The sequence below is a fragment of the Anolis carolinensis genome, chromosome 6, assembly GCF_035594765.1.
Source record: "Anolis carolinensis isolate JA03-04 chromosome 6, rAnoCar3.1.pri, whole genome shotgun sequence".
Lineage (NCBI taxonomy): Eukaryota > Metazoa > Chordata > Lepidosauria > Squamata > Dactyloidae > Anolis > Anolis carolinensis.
The window spans coordinates 52,010,430-52,030,003 of record NC_085846.1 but is presented as its reverse complement, the minus strand read 5'-3'; positions in this window follow the sequence as shown (position 1 = coordinate 52,030,003).

Below are 19,574 nucleotides of genomic sequence, written 5' to 3'. Positions count from 1 at the left end.
GGCTAGAGGAGGGGGTGGGGCGTCTTCCCAAATGCATGATGGGGCTGAATCTCTATACCCCACCCCCGTGTTCTAACAAGCGCCTCAGGGAAGGTATACAGAGGCTCAGCCCTGTCTCGTGCTCTTGGGAAGAGCCCCCGCCCCTGCCCCAGCCCCACCCTTTAGCCCTAAAAGGCCTCTCAGGAGAGGTATAGAGGCTCAGCCCTGTCTTGGGCTCTTGGAAGAAGACCTTGCCTTCTTCCCTAGCTCCGCCCTCTGTTTCCCAACAAGCGCCTCAGGAGAGGTATAGATTCTCAGCCCTGTCTCAGGCTCTTGGGAAGAAGCCACGCTCACTCCTCTAGCTCTGCCCCCTGTGTCCTAACAGGCGCCTCAGGTGCTCAGCCCTGTCTCCGGCACTTGGGAAGAGGCCCCTCCCCTCCCTTGGCCCTGCAACCATGTCCTAATAGGTGTCATCACCACCCCCCTGGATCACTGCAGAGCCCACCAGGGGGCGGTAGCACCCACTTTGGGAATCACTGGTGTATAAATTTGAAATTCCTCTCCCCCTTTGCATTGCTCCATTTCATTATAAAGATTTGTGGATTCCCCATATGTGAATGCATATAAACATTTCAATTCATTGATATTTTAAAAAGGAAAAGAAATTTTTTTTAGAAGCATGCCATGTTCTAGTTTTTGATACTCAGTAAACCCTATTTACATATCATACAAAATTTGTGTAAGATGAGAAAGGTTGACTAGCATCCACAGAAGCATAAACTTTTTATTGAACTCTTTCAGAACTGCATCATACGTAGGGGAAAAACTTGGTTTTCGAAGAAACTTTGCATATAATGTACAGATTTACAAAATACAGTTCATAGACCATGTGTGCTCTCAGGGTTTTCTGTACCTTCAATTTTTTCTTTTTCTTTTGCCAGCTTTTTCCTTTATAGTATGCCTCTAACAACTGCAGGAAAAATAAATATTCAATAGGCATAGTTTTCTCAGGAATGAGGATTTCATAATATATGGCATCCAGAATGTAGTTTTAAAATCAGCATGAAGTAAATTTGCAACAGAAGTCAACCAAAAAAAGATTGTGAACACTCATTTCAGAACAGGGAAAATTCTCAGACTCAGAACCATTTGGCATATCTCAGCACATGCATAATGTGGAATCGTGCTTCAGGTTTATAGTTACCGTAAGAATGGGACATCAATTGATTTTAAAATTATTTTTATTTTTAAGGAAACTTTTTAAATGTTAAAGATGGAAGGAAGCATACTGCAAAAAAGTGAGAGTTATTATTACCAGTTGGGACTTCTTCATCCTGCTTTTGAATCCACGTGAATCTTCTCCAGACAACAGAGAAGGGAGGAAGGATGAATGAATAGGCAATTTGCCAAACAAACATCTTTCATAACAATTGGTGACCTAAAGGCACCAGATTTTGAAAACTAAGCAGATCAGCCTTAATTAGTTTTTGGATGGAGAATAACCAATGAATACCCGGTGCTGTATTTCAGAGGAAGGAACGGACAAAACCACCTCTGATTATTCCTTGTCTAAACAAAACTTGATAAAATAAATGGGTTCACCATAAGTTAACTGGTAACACAATTGCACACAATTGGCTAATTGTCTCTGGATACCTAGATGGAGGTGCCTTCTTTTTAAAAGGTAGTGTTCCAAAAATCTTTATTGTTCTAATATAAAGACCTTGTGGCCCCCACCCTTTTTAGCGTGGAGGAGGAATAACCTTTAATTGGAATTATACAGTCTACCCCACTTGCTGTGATGTATCTTGGAATAAAAAACACCCCAAGATTAGCTTCCATGTCTGTCTATGCACCGTGTGTGGCTGTAGTTTAAAGCACTGCTTCTTGACTCCAAGTTCGATATTGGGATCCCAAAAAATGTGGCATCAGTAAAGGTTTTGTGAACACCAGAGTGGCTGTTTTAGACATCTGTGCAAATCTCTTGTGCGCTATTTACAATGGACTTTGCCAAAATGTTTCACTTGTACTTCATATAAAAAGGAAAATCAGCCTGTTTAGCAAACCCTGATTTGACTTTTTAAATATACATACCCGGGGTCATTTAAACATTTCTTGGGCTAAAGGGCCATGAGTGAAAGAGTTTAACAAACCCTAGTGCAGAGTGTGATGGGCTACTCTATCATCTTAAATCCTGAAGGCTCTCAGATGTGTTGTCAATTGCGCTTCTGGCTGTGATTTCACTTACTGACCCAGTGAAAGGCAGTAGCAGGCTTGTTTCTTATATAGTTTGACAGAGTAGTGCCTATACATTTCACTTCACATCTTAGCTTCTGCAAAAACCAGTGCAGCAACAACAGCCAAGAATCCATGCCGGATAAAAGATGTAAACAAGAACTAGGTAGCATAGTTGAAATCAAGCAATTTGGCAATCACTGTGAGTTTTTTTTTCTTGAGCAAACTGGAGCTGAGTAATTTGGTTAAACAATAATAACTTATCGGTAATCATTTTGACCCTGGTAACCCTGGTGGCCCTTGTGGCACAGTGTGTTAAAGCGCTGAGCTGCTGAACTTGAGGACCAAAAGGTCCCAGGTTCAAATCCCAGGAGCGGAATGAGCGCCCGCTGTTAGCCCCAGCTCCTGCCAATCTAGCAGTTCAAAAACATGCAAGTGTGAGTAGATCAATAGGTACCGCTCCGGCAGGAAGGTAACGACGCTCCGTGCAGTCATGTCAGCCACATGACCTTGAAGGTGTCTACGGACAACGCTGGCTCTTCGGCTTAGAAATGGAGATGAGCACCAACACCCAGAGTCGGTCACGACTGGACTTAACATCAGGGGAAACCTTTACCTTTACCTAATCATTTTGACATGTATCTTTGCAAGGATTTGTAGTAGTTTGGTAGGATGCATGCCTAAATTATTTTGGATATATGCTTCTCTTGCTAATTACACAAATACTTATGTACAATAATTCAGGGCATTTCTATTACATGTGAAGGCTTTCATGGCAGCCCCTAGATGTTTCAAAAGGAGAAAAAAAAAACCAAATGTACAAAGAATGCGCACATAGATCTTTCTTTCTCAGATAAAATGAGTAGCAGCTATTTAGAGTGATGGGCTATGCTCTTCAAAAATCCCATGCATAGAACAATTTGCTGAAATTTGATAAATAACTTTATGGTTGGGATATGTGATTCCTTTTTTAGAACTTCAGTCTGCTCATGGAATGATACAGAGGAAAAACCCTTTCTAGTTGGGAAGAGAAGACAAATATAAATCGATGTATTTGAACAATGTTTGTTATCTGCAGTCTTGTATTCAAATTGGTGAAGGAGAATTGACTTAATCTTGCTAGTTACATTTCCTATTCAAATCTTTCATTGCTTACAATTGTTCACCACTTCCAGATGAAGGGATTTATGACAGTTGTGAGGGTCAATTGAACCTGATAGCTATTTGCTGAAAGACTATGCTGATCCTCATTCTGATTGTCAGTAAAAGCATGGATAGCAAATGCAACAGAAAAAACAGCAGTGTTATCATACATCCAAGCTAGTATCAGCTCTTCTTGGAAACCTTTTCTGTCTCTTAATGATAATATCAGATGAAAGTTGACATCTAGAAGCTTGTCTTTCTCTTTTCCTAACCAAGATTTTAAGAGTACTATGTTTTTAATGATAATTTATGCAGAAGCAATTAATAATATATCTTGTAAGATGAAGAACTGCTCAACATTTAATACACAGTGACATTGCCTAGTAAATCTATGTGCCCAGTACTTTGCACCTTGGTCCTGGAATAAAGAGATGAGATATTGTATTATCCATAAAGCAACAAGAGTGTACCCTGTCTATGTTCACTGGGTACTCAGCCACATCCACTTATTGTTGCTTTCTGCAGAATGCAGGACACTTCTGGCTAAGAATACTATTTAACATAAAATGATTCCCATGGCATTTCAAATACCACAATCAATATGATAATGCTTAAATTTATTGGAGTCCTCAGCAAAAATAACAAATTGGAAGTGCTAGTAGTGTTCTCTCCTTTACTGAATATTTTCTCATCAGGTCTGGTAGACATCAATAGATTTAAAATTAGTAATTATCACTAACAGCCTCTAAATAGATTGATGAAAAAATGTAGACTTCTAATGGAGTCAGAATTTCGTTCCTTTTTGATGCTTCCTGAACCGTTAATATGCATTTCAGTTGCAAACTCTTACATTTAATGTGCCCCTTAACATTATGCAGTTTGCACTATTCATTTTTTGTGACAATTTTGGAAATTACCTCCTCTCTTGAGCAATTTCAATACCCCACAAAAAAGCAATGTTATTATTGCATTATATTGCTTTCATGTATGTCTTGATGTAAATATATCTGATTGTTTATGGACTATCAGATGAAGTAGCTATTACAGTTGTTTTATTGTAGATAGTGGATACATACCAGGAAAAGCACCTTTGATATTACACCTCTTTTCATTTTTGCAGTTGTGTCAACTTGACAATCCATGGTCAAGTATCATACTTTTACGTACCCTCACAACTCCACCTTCTTTGCTACTCTGTGAAATTTCTCTAAAAATCAGTCTCAATAATGAATACCCCCCCTCAGATAAATAAAACTGTACAATATGAAATAAACACAAAACAGACAACTCAGGAATAATGAGTGGGGGGGAGGGAAGAGTGGGAGGGGAAGAGATACTAATACCAACTTATTGCTGGCATGCCAGCGGAGTAGAACAAATTTGTCACACAAGGTAGATGCGGGATGATGAGCTATTAATGTCCTTTGCACAACAACAGTGGGAAACAGGTTAATTGCAGGGAAGATGCAGACCAGAAGCTGGATAGACATGGCATTGAGTGATAGGCACCACCACTAAAGTTGAAAGTTCTGCTTTGTGTGATAAAGTCCTATGTAGTGTTTTGATATTATCTCATTGCCTGAACAATCCCTACTGGATGCGTTCACACATATGACTACTGTAGGAGGTAAGAACTAGAAGTAGCACACAATGCCCCTATTAAAGCAGCTCCACTGGCTGCCGATAAACTGCCGGGCACAATTCAAGGTGCAGGTTTTGACCTATAAAGCCCTATACGGCTCAGGCCCTACCTATCTCCGTGATCGCTCCTCCTCCGATGAGCCAGTGCGGACCCTGAGATCATCCGGGGAGGCTCTTCTTGCACTCCCACCACCTTCTCAAGTGCGGCTGGTGGGGACGAGGGAACGAGCCTTCTCGGCAGTGGCTCCCCTGCTCTGGAATGCACTGCCAAAAGAGATCAGGCAATCCCCTACATTATCCAATTTCCACAAGGAACTGAAGACCTGGTGGTGTCGACAGGTTTTTGAGTAATTACACTGGAATACTGCCGATTTCTGGGCCTGAATATATGGTACAAGATTTCCCTAGCCTAAAATGATACATTTTAATATATTGGGTTTATGGTTCCGGTCCCCTTGATCTGGTCATGTAAGTGTTATTTATTGTTATAATTGTATTATTTTACTTTGTTTAATAATGTGTTATTAAGTTGTTATGTAATTACTGTGTTGTTTTTATGACTGGAAACCGCCCTGAGTTCCATCCGGGAGATAGGGCGGTATATAAATTATTATTATTATTATTATTATTATTATTATTATTATTATTATTATTATTAAGCAAATAAATTATGGCATCATATTGCATATAATAGATAAATATTGTTAAGAATTAAATGTGTTCTTTTAATAAGGGAGTAATACTGGTAAACTCTACCTCAAAAACTGATTAATCTTCACCACCCTGTTTAAGGATTCGCAAATCTCCTCTCCATTGTCCATTAGAAATTCAGAAATACAGTAGAGCTAATCCGAGCTCCGTTTATCCAATGCTCTGGATCATCCGAGGCAGTCAACTCAGCTGTTGCTCCAGCATAGCAGCCTCTCCCTTAGAGTGTCTGGCCTGCACCGCCGTGTCTGGCCCCTCCCAGCACATGCAGTGGCCTTTTCCACTTGCTTCTCTCTTCCCTGCATGTTGATGCAACTCTCAGTCGGCTTCTTCGCTCGCCCTGGAAGGGCGGGGGGGCCTTCTGCATGTTATTGCAGAACAGGGAGGGGCGAGAGCCCTGCTGTGCATTGCTGCCTAGAGATTTTTAAAAAATTACACAGAACTTTTTACTTCCAACAATGTTGTTACTGTAAGTTCATGTTATACAATTTTATCTTTATTTGTAGTCAATTTTTAGCAGTCAATGTTTTTGTAGTCAATGTTTTGGTGCTAAATTCATAAATACATTAATTACTATGTAATGTTACCATTTATTGGCCTGCTTTTTCTGTGGATTTGTTATAAAACATGTTTTGATGCTAAATTAATAAATACAGTAATTACTTGATAACGTTACCGTGTATTGAACTGCCTTTTCTGTGGATGTGTTGCAAAACATGATGTTTTGGTGCTTAATTTGTAAAATCATAATGAAATTTGACATTTAATAGGCTTTTCCTCAATCCCTCCTTATTATCCAACATTCTGCCGGCCCGTTTATATTGGATAAGTGAGACTCTACTGTATAGTGGTTTCTTTTTTTTATAAAATAATCTTTATTGGATTTTTGTATATACATAAATAGTATGGGGGGAGAGGGGAAAAAACACGCAAAGGGAGGGAAGAAATTTGGAAAAGAAATTGAAATATACATGTGCAATGGGCCTAAAGGAAAATTGGATAAAGATAGCACATAGATGGTATTTGACACCAAAAAGATTGGGAAAATATTATAAAAATACAAGCCCGATGTGTTGGAAATGTGGAGAAAAGGAGGAATCACTGTTCCACATGTGGTGGACGTGTAAAAAAGTGAGAAATTATTGGGGGGAAATTAGAGGGAAACTACAGGAAATGCTAGAAATAAGGATCCCGCTAAAACCAGAGACTTTCTTATTAGGCATAAACAATCAAAATTAGAAAAAAAAATAAGGATAAACTACTTTTTCTAATAACCACAGCAGCGAGGATTTGCTATGCAAAAAGATGGAAAGAAAAGGTAACACCAGAAGAAGAGGAATGGATAATAAAAACTCTAGAAATAAGAAATATGGATAGACTCACATACCTCATATCAAAAAATAAAGGAGAAGCAATAAAAGAGATGGATTGGTGCCAAATCACCAAGTATCTAAACAAAAACCATGGAAGGATAAAGCATTAAAGAAGAAAAAAAATCATACACCCAACTAAAAAACAGAAAGAAAGAATGAGAATATGAAAATGGAAAAGATAAATAAAGAAGGGAAAGGCAGGAACCCCATGGAAGATGATCGGAAGTCGCTTTTAAATATTTTCTTTGTTTTTCTTTTTTTATATATATAAAATAATCTTTATTAGTTTTAACAAAATAATAAAAAGCAAAACCCCAAATTGGGCAAAAAAGAAAAGGAGAGAAAAGGTGAAGAGAAGAAAGGAAGGAAATGTAAAAAAAAAAAGATAAAAAGAGATTTTAAAAAGTGAATATAAAAATGACTTCTTGGCAGTTTCTTCAAAGTAATTTGCCTTTTCTTTCTTCCTTAATTTCTCCTTAAATTCTAACTCCTTTTCTTCTTATTTCCTTTTCCTTTCTGTTGAGGTTATCTTTCTTTCTCTTTATATTTTATCTTTCCTTTTCCTTTATCATCTATTTTTGCTTCTTTCTCTCATCTATCTGTTTTAGGTTTTCCATCATTCTGCCCCAATTTGTTTCTTTGATTGGTTCTCCTTTATTTTTTGCTAGTAAGAAAGCCAGCCTGTCCATGTTACGTATGTCAAGCACCTTTATCAGCCAATTGTCTTCCTCTGGGATTTCTTCTCTCTTCCATAATTTGGCATAGCAAATCCTTGCCGCTGTTGTTAGTAAGAATAATAATTTGTCTGCATTATTTTAGATTTTTATTTCGTGTATCCCTAATAAAAATGTTTCTGCTTTAAATGGTATTCTAATCTCTGATATTTTTTCTAATTTTTCCTGTATCTTTTTCCAATATTTCCAATATTTTTGTGCCTTTTCGCACGTCCACCACATGTGGAAATACGATCCCTCTTTCTTTCCACACTTCCAGCATTTTGTATTTGTGTTTTTGTCAAATTTCCTTAATTTCTTTGGGTTTTTTTGTTGTTGCTGTTTTTTTTCCCTTCTCTCTCCTACTGTATAGTGGTTTCAGTCCCAATGATAGACATTCCTTGCACACATTAATGTATGAGTAAAACACGTGATATATTTATGATAGGGAAAGTTCATTTCAAAATCATATGCATGATCAAATATATATTTTCTGAAGGTCAGAGCTATTAATAGATCCTAAATTGATTGGTTGACTGTTTGGCAAAGTGGGATTGTTTATTATTTCCCTCATGATTGCATCAAAGCACAATTGGGCATCTGTACTTCTGGCAGGAGAAGAAGAACTGACAAAATATTGCCATTCTGTTTTTAGTCATAACACAGCTTAGAATTTGAGTAAGATAACTCTAAACATATCTAATGCAGAAATGTATAATAAACACAAGTCAATCCTAAATGAATAGCCCCTTGTCAAAACAGTTTATTTAATACCTTATTTTTGAGACCAAGAACAATAACAACACCATCAAACTGTTTCACTGGCATTATTCCGTATCGGGATAAATGACTTGGCCAAACTGGATTATTGCCTCATAAAACAAAGCAGGAGTACTATTATCACTTAACAGCACCTGAATTCCAGGAAAACTACTTCATTCACAGGGTAGTAAACACAAAGAGTGAATTGTCAAGTATAGCTACTGAAGCAAATAGGATAAATGAGAGTTAGAGATGTTGAGTACATTTAGGAATAAAGCTGAAGGGTACATCGAGGGCACTGAAAAGGTGTAGGGTAAATTAAGGTAAAGAATGTTATACTTTAATGACTATGTATGATGAGCCACTCAATGGCTTTTACTTATGGGAGAGATAGGGCTTACCAGTGCATGATTTCATTGATTCTGATTGTGATATAAACTGGAAAATATACCAACTTTAGTGGGAAATATCAAGCCTGTACATTTGGGTGACTTTGTGCTTTTCAAACAGGGCCTTTCAAACTTTTCTCATCTTTGGTAAAAATTACTAGGTTTGTTGGGGAGAGGAGCACAGCATTGAGATTAACATTGTAGGTTAGGGTTCCCAAATAAGTGCTCTTGGCTCTACTAACATCCTCTTGGCACCTGTCTATTTCATTACCCTCCTATTTTTGTTTACCTCCCAGGGAGGTTGGTGTGATTTGAAGTGAGTACCAGCTTGTATCATCTTTATCACCAACAGTATGTCTGGTTCATGAGTCCCATAACCATTTAGAAAATAAACATGGTGAATGGTTGCAGCCCACTACTTGGTGCTATGCTAGGTTACCCAGGGGCAGGAATAAGCAGAGAACAAAAAGTTATAAACAAACAGTCAAGCAAAAAGCCTTTTCTCCTTGCTGGTCAAGGTTATGCATTTGCAGTATTTATTTTATTTACTTATTACAATATTTATATCCCGCCCTTCTCACCCAGTAGGGGACTCAGGGCAGCTTACAATAAAACACATATATAAAATTGTACACTACATTGTGAATCAATTAAAAAGTTATTAAATTACATCAGACATTCATAAAAACACTTATAAAATACAGATGGGCATGTTCCGAGTCTAAAAGACTGGGTCTGTCAATTGAGTTCCAGCATACATAATAATAACTAGTGCTAATTGTTATTCGAAAGTATTTTACAATGATTTTATTAAAATAATGGGCAATTATTTAATTTATGCAAAAAAAATTCACACAAAATTCTTTTGTGAAGTAGGTTGAATTTTCTGTAATCTAACGCTTTTAGCCCAAATAATTTTAGAAAACTTTTTAAAGTAAAACCCTCTTTTTAAAAAATTGGGTGTGCTGTCTTTTGATTTCACTGAGGGATAAACAGTTGTGTGATGTTTAAGTTTTTTTTAGCTCTATATTGTCTTGACAGTTTGAAAAACATCTTCTTCTTCAAGGATGAAACATTTGGACATTTTATTCAATCTGCAGGTGATAGGGAGAACTGGGGAATGTTAATGGAAAAATCCCACGAATTAAAGGGGTTGGTGGGAAGTTTTGCTTGTGTGTATGGTTCATTGTCTTGTTTTGTTTAATTTCTGAACCTCATAACCCTATGGCTGAGCAGGGATCCAAACCCTAGTCTCCAGTCATAGCACTCAAACCATCATATTTTCCCCTTTTTATCTTGTAATATTTAAGCATAGTAATAGCTTTTCTCAGGGGCTACTCAAAGATGAAAGAAGAATAACAATATATAAACAACAAACATGAAAACAGGAAACACTTGTATCATCAATTTTAGATACAACTTTCTTGAATAAAGATGCATATAAAATGGCTTTTTAAAATGTATTTATCTGTTTATGAACTGACCAAGAATAAAATCTGGAAAAACGTTGAAGTAAAAATGATGAACATGAGTGAAACAGCTTTGAAAAATGTGAGTTATTAGACTTCCTCATCTGCTCTGTCTACTTTTCTTGTTTTCTGGTTCTGGAAAAAGGACTGTTATACCCATCTGCAAATGGACGATTGAATATATCTCATTTTTTGATCACTCCTGACTGCAAATTGGATTCATGTAAAGTGTTCAACTGTTTTCTTTTACTTTTGGTATAATTACAGCATTAAATGTCTTGATTAAATACATTGTTGCTTCCTTGTCAGTACATGTTTATTCACTTTCTTATCTTATATCTGCAGAACTGTATTTATTAGGCATTATTAGCAGCCGCCTTTCTCGCTGTTCCTCCCCTCAGCGGGGCCGGCGCCAGTTTACGGCGTGGTCCCACCACCTGTCTCGGGATGGGTAGCAAGAGGTCCCGGCAGGTAAGAGGCCTTCCTGCCTCTGCGCCCTGGCCTGGCCTCCAACCAGGCTGCCCTGCTGCCCCTTTAAGGACAGGGAAGCGATCCTGGCCTGTGCCTGAGGGCTGTCTCCTCCCCGCCAAAGACACCTTCCCAAGCCTGGGTGGAGGTGCTTCAACGGTTGCTGAAGTAAACTGCTGCATCTTCTAGGGGGCGCTGTTGAGGCACCTCCACCCAGGCGTGGCCTTCCTGTGGCCACGGCCACCACGGAGGCAGGCCAGGCCGCAACCGCAGAGGCAGTAAGGCCATGCCTGGGCAAAGGTGCCTCAACAGCGCCCCCTAAAGGATGGCGCCTTAAGCAACCATGTATTTCACCTAACGGTTGAACCGTCCCTGGAGGGATGGAAGCATCAGTTTACTTAATCTAAAACAATCGGATGAGTTAAGCCTTGCATCAACAAACAAAAGCATTTTGAATTTTCTAGATATCGCTTCAAAGCTTCTTTCGAAATCCATCCCAGGTTGATTTTTTTCTTTTTTTCTATAGATTCCACTTTTCTGATGATTTCCATTTGGGTGGCAAAAGATATAGGTCTGTGCTTCATCAACATATCAGGATAGTTGGTAAGGCAGACTATTTTTCCTTACTCTTTTATTTCTGTTTTGCTCTTCATATATGCACAGTACATGATTAGAGGCAGTTTATTATTTTGCTTATTCTATGTAAGCACACACAGTTATGGTATGATCACCTTAGTAGAATTCAATTATTTCCCAGGTCAAGCTTTATTGTAATGTGTATTGCAGACAAGCTGCCTCAATCCAACACTAAACAACTTTTTCCATCCCTCCTTGATGATTCCTCTGATGCCAATGCTTAAAAACAAACAGACAACAACCACTCTTCCAGCTGGAAAGAAAACAAGAAAATAGCTTGGGCTGGTCTTCAATAAGAAGAATGTGTAAAGGGGGGCTTCTTGTAAGAAGCATTGTTATGCTTTGACTGTATTGAGAACTTCCCCATTCTAAGAATATAATTCTTTGTTATCTTAAAAACTCATTTAAAATACATTTGTGTGAGTGGGGTGCATATGTGTGCATGCTTACACAGACACGACATACGGATAAACTATTAAACCAGTTGTTTGTAGCAGCAATTTTTCAAATGCCAGTAACATTGTTATGACCCATGTTCTGAGAAACATCCAAAATGAAACCTTTTTTGATCGCCATGGCCAATTACGAACACAGGCTGGTGCTATCAGTTAAACAGAATGCTGGATACCAGAAGTTTGAACAGGTGCAACGCTTAAGGCTAATCTGAGTAAAATGGCAAAATCATATTAACCCTTCACTGCTATAAAGGTTCCTAAAACTGAGTTTGTTCCTGAGTTTGTTCACAGCAAAAAAGGAAACCTTTTCCAATTAAGAATCTTCATTGACAGCCACCTCAGGTTCTCAATTCCCCCAAAGTTTACTTCCTATATCCTAGGCTACATTAAAGATGCCCATGTTTATGGTTTGCTCTTTTAGGCCTTACAATGAAGTTATGAGAGTCTGAGAAAGTTATAATATTACAAGCTGCAGCACACGTCTCTCCTCCCCATACAATTTCTAAACCAGGGGAGGGAGGAATGTGGAAAACTATATAGCTTTTAGTTGCTAATTAGCAGCTAGCACACTGTTAGGTGAATGTCAGTTTTCCTTTTTAATATGAATATGTGAAATACTTGTCCTAAAGGAGATTTCTGACTTCAGGATAATTATCCCATTACCTCTCGTGGCACAAAATTAGCTTTGAATAAAATGATTTTAGGAGGCAAGGAGGGAGTTACGTTTAAAAGGCTAACTGCTGCAAGACGTTTGGCAGCATGTCACCAAAGTCAAAATTGTCATCTTTGAGCTCCCATATGCTTTAAAAGTTGAATAGTTATGGCCAGTTTAATAGCTGTAGGAACTGAAATGAAAGGGAGCAAAACTCTCAGAGTAAAGCCCATTGATATTCTCTGCAGTGCCTTACACAAACTGCTGTTTGAGCTTAATTGAAAGTACAGCCTCATTCAGCTTTGGCGTGACCATTTGGGGCTAGAGTTATCTCAAAAACAGGAGTCAGATATAGAAATGAAGAGACTCAAAAGAAAATGAAGGTTGGTTATATATTCACCAGTTTATACAAGCAATATCTGGAAAACAAGTGGTATAGAAGAGCACATCAGTCTAGAACAGGGGTCCTCAAACTTTTTAAGTGGAGGGCTGATTCACAGTCCCCCAGACTGCTGGGGGGTCGGACTATGATGAATTAGTACAAAATTAGGATTGTTGTTGTTGTGTGCCTTCAAGTCATTTCAGACTTAGGTCTACCCTAAATCTAAAGTTTAGGACAGAGACCAGGTCAATGACCTTGGAGGGCCTTAGTTTGGGGACCCCTGATCTAGACGATCTCAAAAAGACCTTGGTAAGCAAAGAGACCTCTAAAGACTATCTAGATGGTCTCATAAGACCATAGGTAAGGAAAGGGACGCTCAAAGGCCATCTAAATGATCTCATCAAGCCACCAGAAGACCATAGGTGAGGAAAGGGACCCTCAAAGGCCATCTAGATGATCTCATCAGGCCATCAGAAGACCATAGATAAGGAAAGGGACCCTCAAAGGCCATCTAAATGATCTCATCAGGCCACCAGAAGGCCATAGGTAAGGAAAGGGACCCCCAAAGGCCATCTAGACGGTCTCATAGGACCATAGGTAAGGAAAATGACCTCCAAAAGCCATCTAGATGGTCTCATAAGGCCGTAGCTAAGCAAAGAGACCTTCAAATACCATCTAGATGATCTCATAAGACCATAGGTAAGCAAAGAGACCTCCAAAAACCCGGTAGACTTAGGTCAACCCTAAGTCTAAAGTTTAGGCCAGAGGCCAGGTAAATGACTTTGGAGGGCTGCATCCAGCCCACGGGCCTTAGTTTGGGGACCCCTGGTCTAGAAGGTCTTTATCTAAGAAGTAGGAAATCTTTGACCTTCTAGATGTTTTGGGCTATACCTCCCACAGTCCTTTAACATTACCTATGCTCACTGAGCCTTTTGGTAACTGAAGTCTAATACATTTAGTTGTGTTTATTTCTGTGTACAGACTTTGGACCTCTTCACACGGGGCAAAAAGCCCCACTTTGCCATTTTTATTTGCAGCTTGGATGGGGTCTGCCAAGCACCATAGGTCCCATCCACATTCCTCCCAATGTGGAGGGGAAGCTCTGAAAGGTGCTTCCTCTCCCACAATGGGGAGGAAAGTGTGTTTTGGGTAGCACCAATAGAGCACTTTCCTCCCCTTTCCCCCGTATGATAGGGCTTGGTCCCCATGTAAGTTGCTCCGAGTCCCTTTGGGGAGATGGGGCAGGATATAGAAATAAAGTAGTAGTAGTAGTAGTGGTAGTTGTTGTTGTTATTATATGTATTTTAATTCCATTCCATGGCTAATAATGAGAGAAAGATTTAATCTCTTTTTTGGGCATTAAGGCCATGATTCAAACGCTCCTTACAAGTACAAAAGGGGGCATTTGGGGAGATATGCAGAACGATATGCAGGTTTAATTAAAATGGGATTAAGGACTAAGTGTGTATAGGACTGAAGTGCTAATCTCCCATACCATGGTCATCATCACTCTTTGAAAAACCACATGAGGATATTCTTCTTTATTAATTTCAGCTGAACTATCAGGTAAGCAGAATATTTCCTACTTCTACTATTTCCCATGGGAAGGAAAATATTGCAGTGGTAATTTGGTTGTAGATAGTTTCTAATTGAGGAGAAATCACTGGTGGCATAAAATGTCAAAATATTGAAACAAATGTGTCACTTGATATTTTCTGGAAGGACCAACAATAGGCTGTTTATTTATTTATTTCCATCATTTCTATCCCGCCATTCTCACCCGAAGGGACTCAGGGCGGCTCACAATCTGGCAAAATTCAATGCCAATATACAATACAAAAAGATAAAACATAAGCAATTATCGGTATGTGTCTGCTGTTAAACAAACAATGTATGATGAATGTATTGAATTATGATAAAATAAAATAAAATGATTATAAAAAGTAAATGCATTCTGAGCAGCATTTTAGTCTTAGAAGTATAGTTGAAATCTGAACACTTTGGAACATGTATCAAACAAAACTCTTGACCACCCCTAGCTGTAATCATGGGTTAGCTCTCAATTAATATTACTGCAACATTTGCACTGTAACAAAAAAAGAAATATTTCATATATTCATGCTTGGGTATTTTATGTCAATAGAGTACTGTAAATACCAGAAGTTTTCAGTGACTTTCACAACTTAAATGGTATAAGTGATTTACATCTTTCAATTTTTAGGAGAGGACATATGAATTGTAATGAAATCTAAGTGCCATTGAAATAAATATCAAGGACTTACAAAAACAATATCACTCTAATATTTATCTTGACAGAGAATAGACATGGCCTTTACTAAGTTTTTTAAAAGCTTATGGTAATATATTTGAACCTGCTGTGCTCTCAGCAGCTTCTGCTGATCAGACATCAATTTATCTGAGGGCATAACTAGATCACAAATATAAGCTTATGTACCTCCAGTGATTCTTCCCTGGGCACAATGGCAGATCCTAGAGTTTAAACATATAGTGCTATAATGCCTACTTTCTTTCACTCCATAGGTGCCATGGTAGCTAATAAGAATATGCTGTAATGAGATTTGCTAGGCTTGTTGGGTTTTCATTTCTACAATTGTAGAGGGCATGGAGACTTTGCTGGGCTGTGGTGGGGTGATAATGTTAGAAAGATTAAAGCAACAGAATCAAAGTAAACCTGGTGTTCTGCAAAGTTCGTTGTTGGAAAATCTCCAGCTCTGTTTAAAGTTCCATAATCAGCACAGCATGAACCAAGAATGTGTGTGTGTGTGTGTGTATGTATGAGAACAATAGTACAGTAAATGGTCTTTCAAGCTCAATTCCAGTCAGTCCATACCTCTTTGTAAAGAACTGATTACAGCTGCATTTGGGTCACAGCATGATGCGGTACAGCAGGACCAAAGAAGATTACAAACTGTAAAATCAGGTCCAGTTAGTTACTTGCATGCTCTTTTCATTTTTGTTTTTACATTGGGTTGCGTAAAGTTGTTATTTGGCTGGGCCTTTCTCCACGATAAAATCAGTTCCCCTAAAACATCCACATCCAGTAGCCATTATCTGCTATTATGATAGTTATTCTATCCACACATCTCAACTGTGTTCTAGAAATAGGTCTGCTGGTTGTCTTTATCTTTAATAACTGTACAGGAAATCCAATAGGTGAGACTTTTATTTCATGGGCAATGAAATGTTGCAGTAGTGTTTTGAGCCATGGTACCCACTTCCCTAATTATTTTGTACATTTAAAAGACTTCAAGCAAGATATGTGATTTTATTTTTAAACCTTTTCCCACTCTTTCGAAGTTTCACTATTCTGAAGCTGCTGGAGGCTCCAGGAGGACCCAGCAGTAACTGTACCCTGAACTATATCAAAGCTGAACCCTTAAATAAATGTACTAAATGAAATTTTTGTGTAACTTCTATTAATTGTATACTGTATCAATTCCCATATATAAAAAACTATATCAAATGTTAGAGCCCCGGGGTTGAAGTGTGTTAAAGCACTGAGCTGCTGAACTTGCAGACCGAAAGGTTCCAGGTTCAAATCCCAGGAGCAGCGTGAGCGACCACTGTTAACTCCAGCTTCTGCCAACCTAGCAGTTCGAAAACATGCAAGTAGATCAATAGGTACCGCTCTGGCGAGAAGGTAATGGCGCTCCATGCAGTCATGCTGGCCACATGACCTTGGAGGTGTCTACTGACAATGCCAGCTCTTTGGCTTAGAAATGGAGATGAGTACCAACCCCCAGAGTCAGACATGACTGGACTTAACGTCAGGGGAAACCTTTACCTTTACCTATATCAAATGTTCTTTGAAGCCATCAGTTTTCCCAATGCCCTTTATTTGCATAAGCTTCTAAGAATGGAGATCGCTGAGCTGTTAGAAAGGTCTCTCTGTTGATTTCCTGGACTTGAAATAGTCATAAAATAGGTATACAAACCAAACATTTACAGATAATAAATCAGCATTTTCAAGGCTTGCTAAAGAGCCTGATTTTTCTTTTTATGAAGTACAGCTGAAGCATTTTCTTCAGAGTTCACTGTAAACTTAAATATTACTAACAGATCTATATAAATGTCCAAAAAAAGCTACTAGGTGCATTCAAAAATCATTTTTGTGGCCCCAGCATTGAGCTAAGGGGACCCCATTTGGGCTTGGGGCCCACAGTTCAAGAAGTATTGCTCTAGCTGGAGTTCCTACACGCTGTGGCTTCTGAAGATACTTCCATGTTCTATTGTTAAAGCTCTATGCACTTCTCTTGGTCACAAAGCCTATCTGAATTTGAAGAACTTTGAGGAAGGTACATCTGTTACTGCCACTATGCATGGAGGCCTTTGGAGACTAGGCCTTTTTGGTGGCTCCTCCCAGATTCTGGAACTGCACTCTCATGTGTAATTAGAATGAGCCCCTTTCTCTTATCTTTCTAGTGATAGAGAATCACCTATTATTCCAGGGATACACATGGTATATTTGTTCAGATTTTCTTCTACTACATCCTCTAAGATCCACTAAATTTTCCATGCTGTTTAGGGTGCATGGAATTTACAGCCCAATAACACACATGAAGGCTACACTTTAACATCCTTGTATTAGTCAGGTCTGCCATCTAAAAAGGGTTATAAATTAAGGAAGCTTATTATTTGTATTAGTAAAAAAAGTTAAAGGTTTTCCCCTGACGTTAAGTCCAGTTGTGACCGACTCTGGGGGTTGGTGCTCATCTCCATGTCTAAGCCGAAGAGCCGGCGTTGTCCATAGACATCTCCAAGGTCATGTGGCCAGCATGACTGCATGGAGCGCCGCTACCTTCCCGCCGGAGCGGTACCTATTGAGCTACTCACATTGGCATGTTTTCGAATGGCTAGGTTGGCAGAAGCTGGGGCTAACAGTGGGCACTCATTCCGCTCCCGGGATTTGAACCTGGGACCTTTTGGTCTGCAAGTTCAGCAGCTCAGCGCTTTAACGCACTGTGCCACCAGAGGCCCCATTATTTGTATTAAAGCTTTTTAATCCATTACGCATTTTAATTGCATTTGTTTTAGTCAGGTTTTATAATTGTTGACAACGTTGAGTGCCCTTTCTTGGCAGAAAGATAGTGTATAAATATGACAAACCAATAAGCAAATAAGTGTTGATAATCTCTGCTTCCGGGAGCATTAGGTTTGCAGAAGCAATAGCTTTGTATTACCCATTTTCTTGCGACCTTATCACATGAGAGAGCTCCTCTCCCATGCTGTTTTGCCATCAGGCGTGGTGAAACAGCAGGCATGAGGGGTGACTCTATTGCCCCGTGAGCTGCTCTGGTGCAGCATTGCTTTCCCCATCATACAGGGGAGGCATCGCCCAAATACGTCAGAAGCATGTCTGCTCCGTTGGAGCCAGCACAATACAAGAAGCAGCATTTGATGCTTTCACCTTGGTTGAGGGTGGAACCACAGCTGGAAGTCACATATCATCGTATGATGGCTGCTGTGGGGTTGTGTCCCTGAACAAGGCTCTAAGTGCCCTAGGATGCTTATTTGCATCAATTTGATGAAGTCCTTGGTCACTTACCAAGAAGGCCTGGCCATCCCTAGTTGAGCTGCAGTTCTTGGTTCACCCCATGGTGGATGCCCATCTTCACCTCTCTCTGTCTCACATGTAAGCCATAGCTGTAATGCGGGGGATGGGGAGGTACCTACAAAATCCCACATCTTGCCATTATTACTCCTCCAACTCATCCTCTCCTTTATTTCTACGTCTGAAAACAGTGTCAACGCTCTAATTGATTTAAATATATCTAAAATGGAACTATGATACAGATGACTACACTTATAGAACAAATATGACTTTTGGCCATAATTCCTTTTTGAAAGAAACTGAATTTAAAAGAATCAAGGGAGAAGCAAAAAGGTAAAGCCATCAAGCTAATTTCTTAATTCCCATATAATCTCATGGCTGGGGTCTAATCTGGGTTTTCCAGTTGTCAGAAGGGAGAAAAAAAAACCAAGCTAAGTGCACCATGGCTGAGCATTTATAGAGATTAGCATAGCACTAATCACTGGATTTATGAATTTTGTGGAGCTTTAATAATTATTTACTTGTATTAGCTGAAGTAACTTTTATAGTGGCTGGGACAGTGTGAGATCTACTTCACAATATGATGCTGCAGACTCAAAATTGCAAGAGCAATTCCTATGGGAGCTTGAAAGATAATTAAGGAATTAAAATAAATCTCTCTAATTTTCTTGTCTTAATTTTTCATATGTGACCCACAGGTAACATGTCACACTGCTGACAAGGTTTCGGTCTTATTTATTATGTTTTTATTCCAGCTTTCCTCCAGGGACTTCCTTCATTAGTATACCCTCATAATATTTCTGTAAGGATGAAAACAAAAATGTTAGGATGAAAGACTTGGTGTTCTAACATCACTTTAAAAGTTTCCATGCTTAAAAAGGGATTTCAATCTGGATCTCCCTGATTTGTACATAGTGGCAACTTTTATGCCAACTCATTGTTCCTCCTGGTTGGTAAGGAATTGATTGTATATCACTCTACAGGTGAATTAAAATAT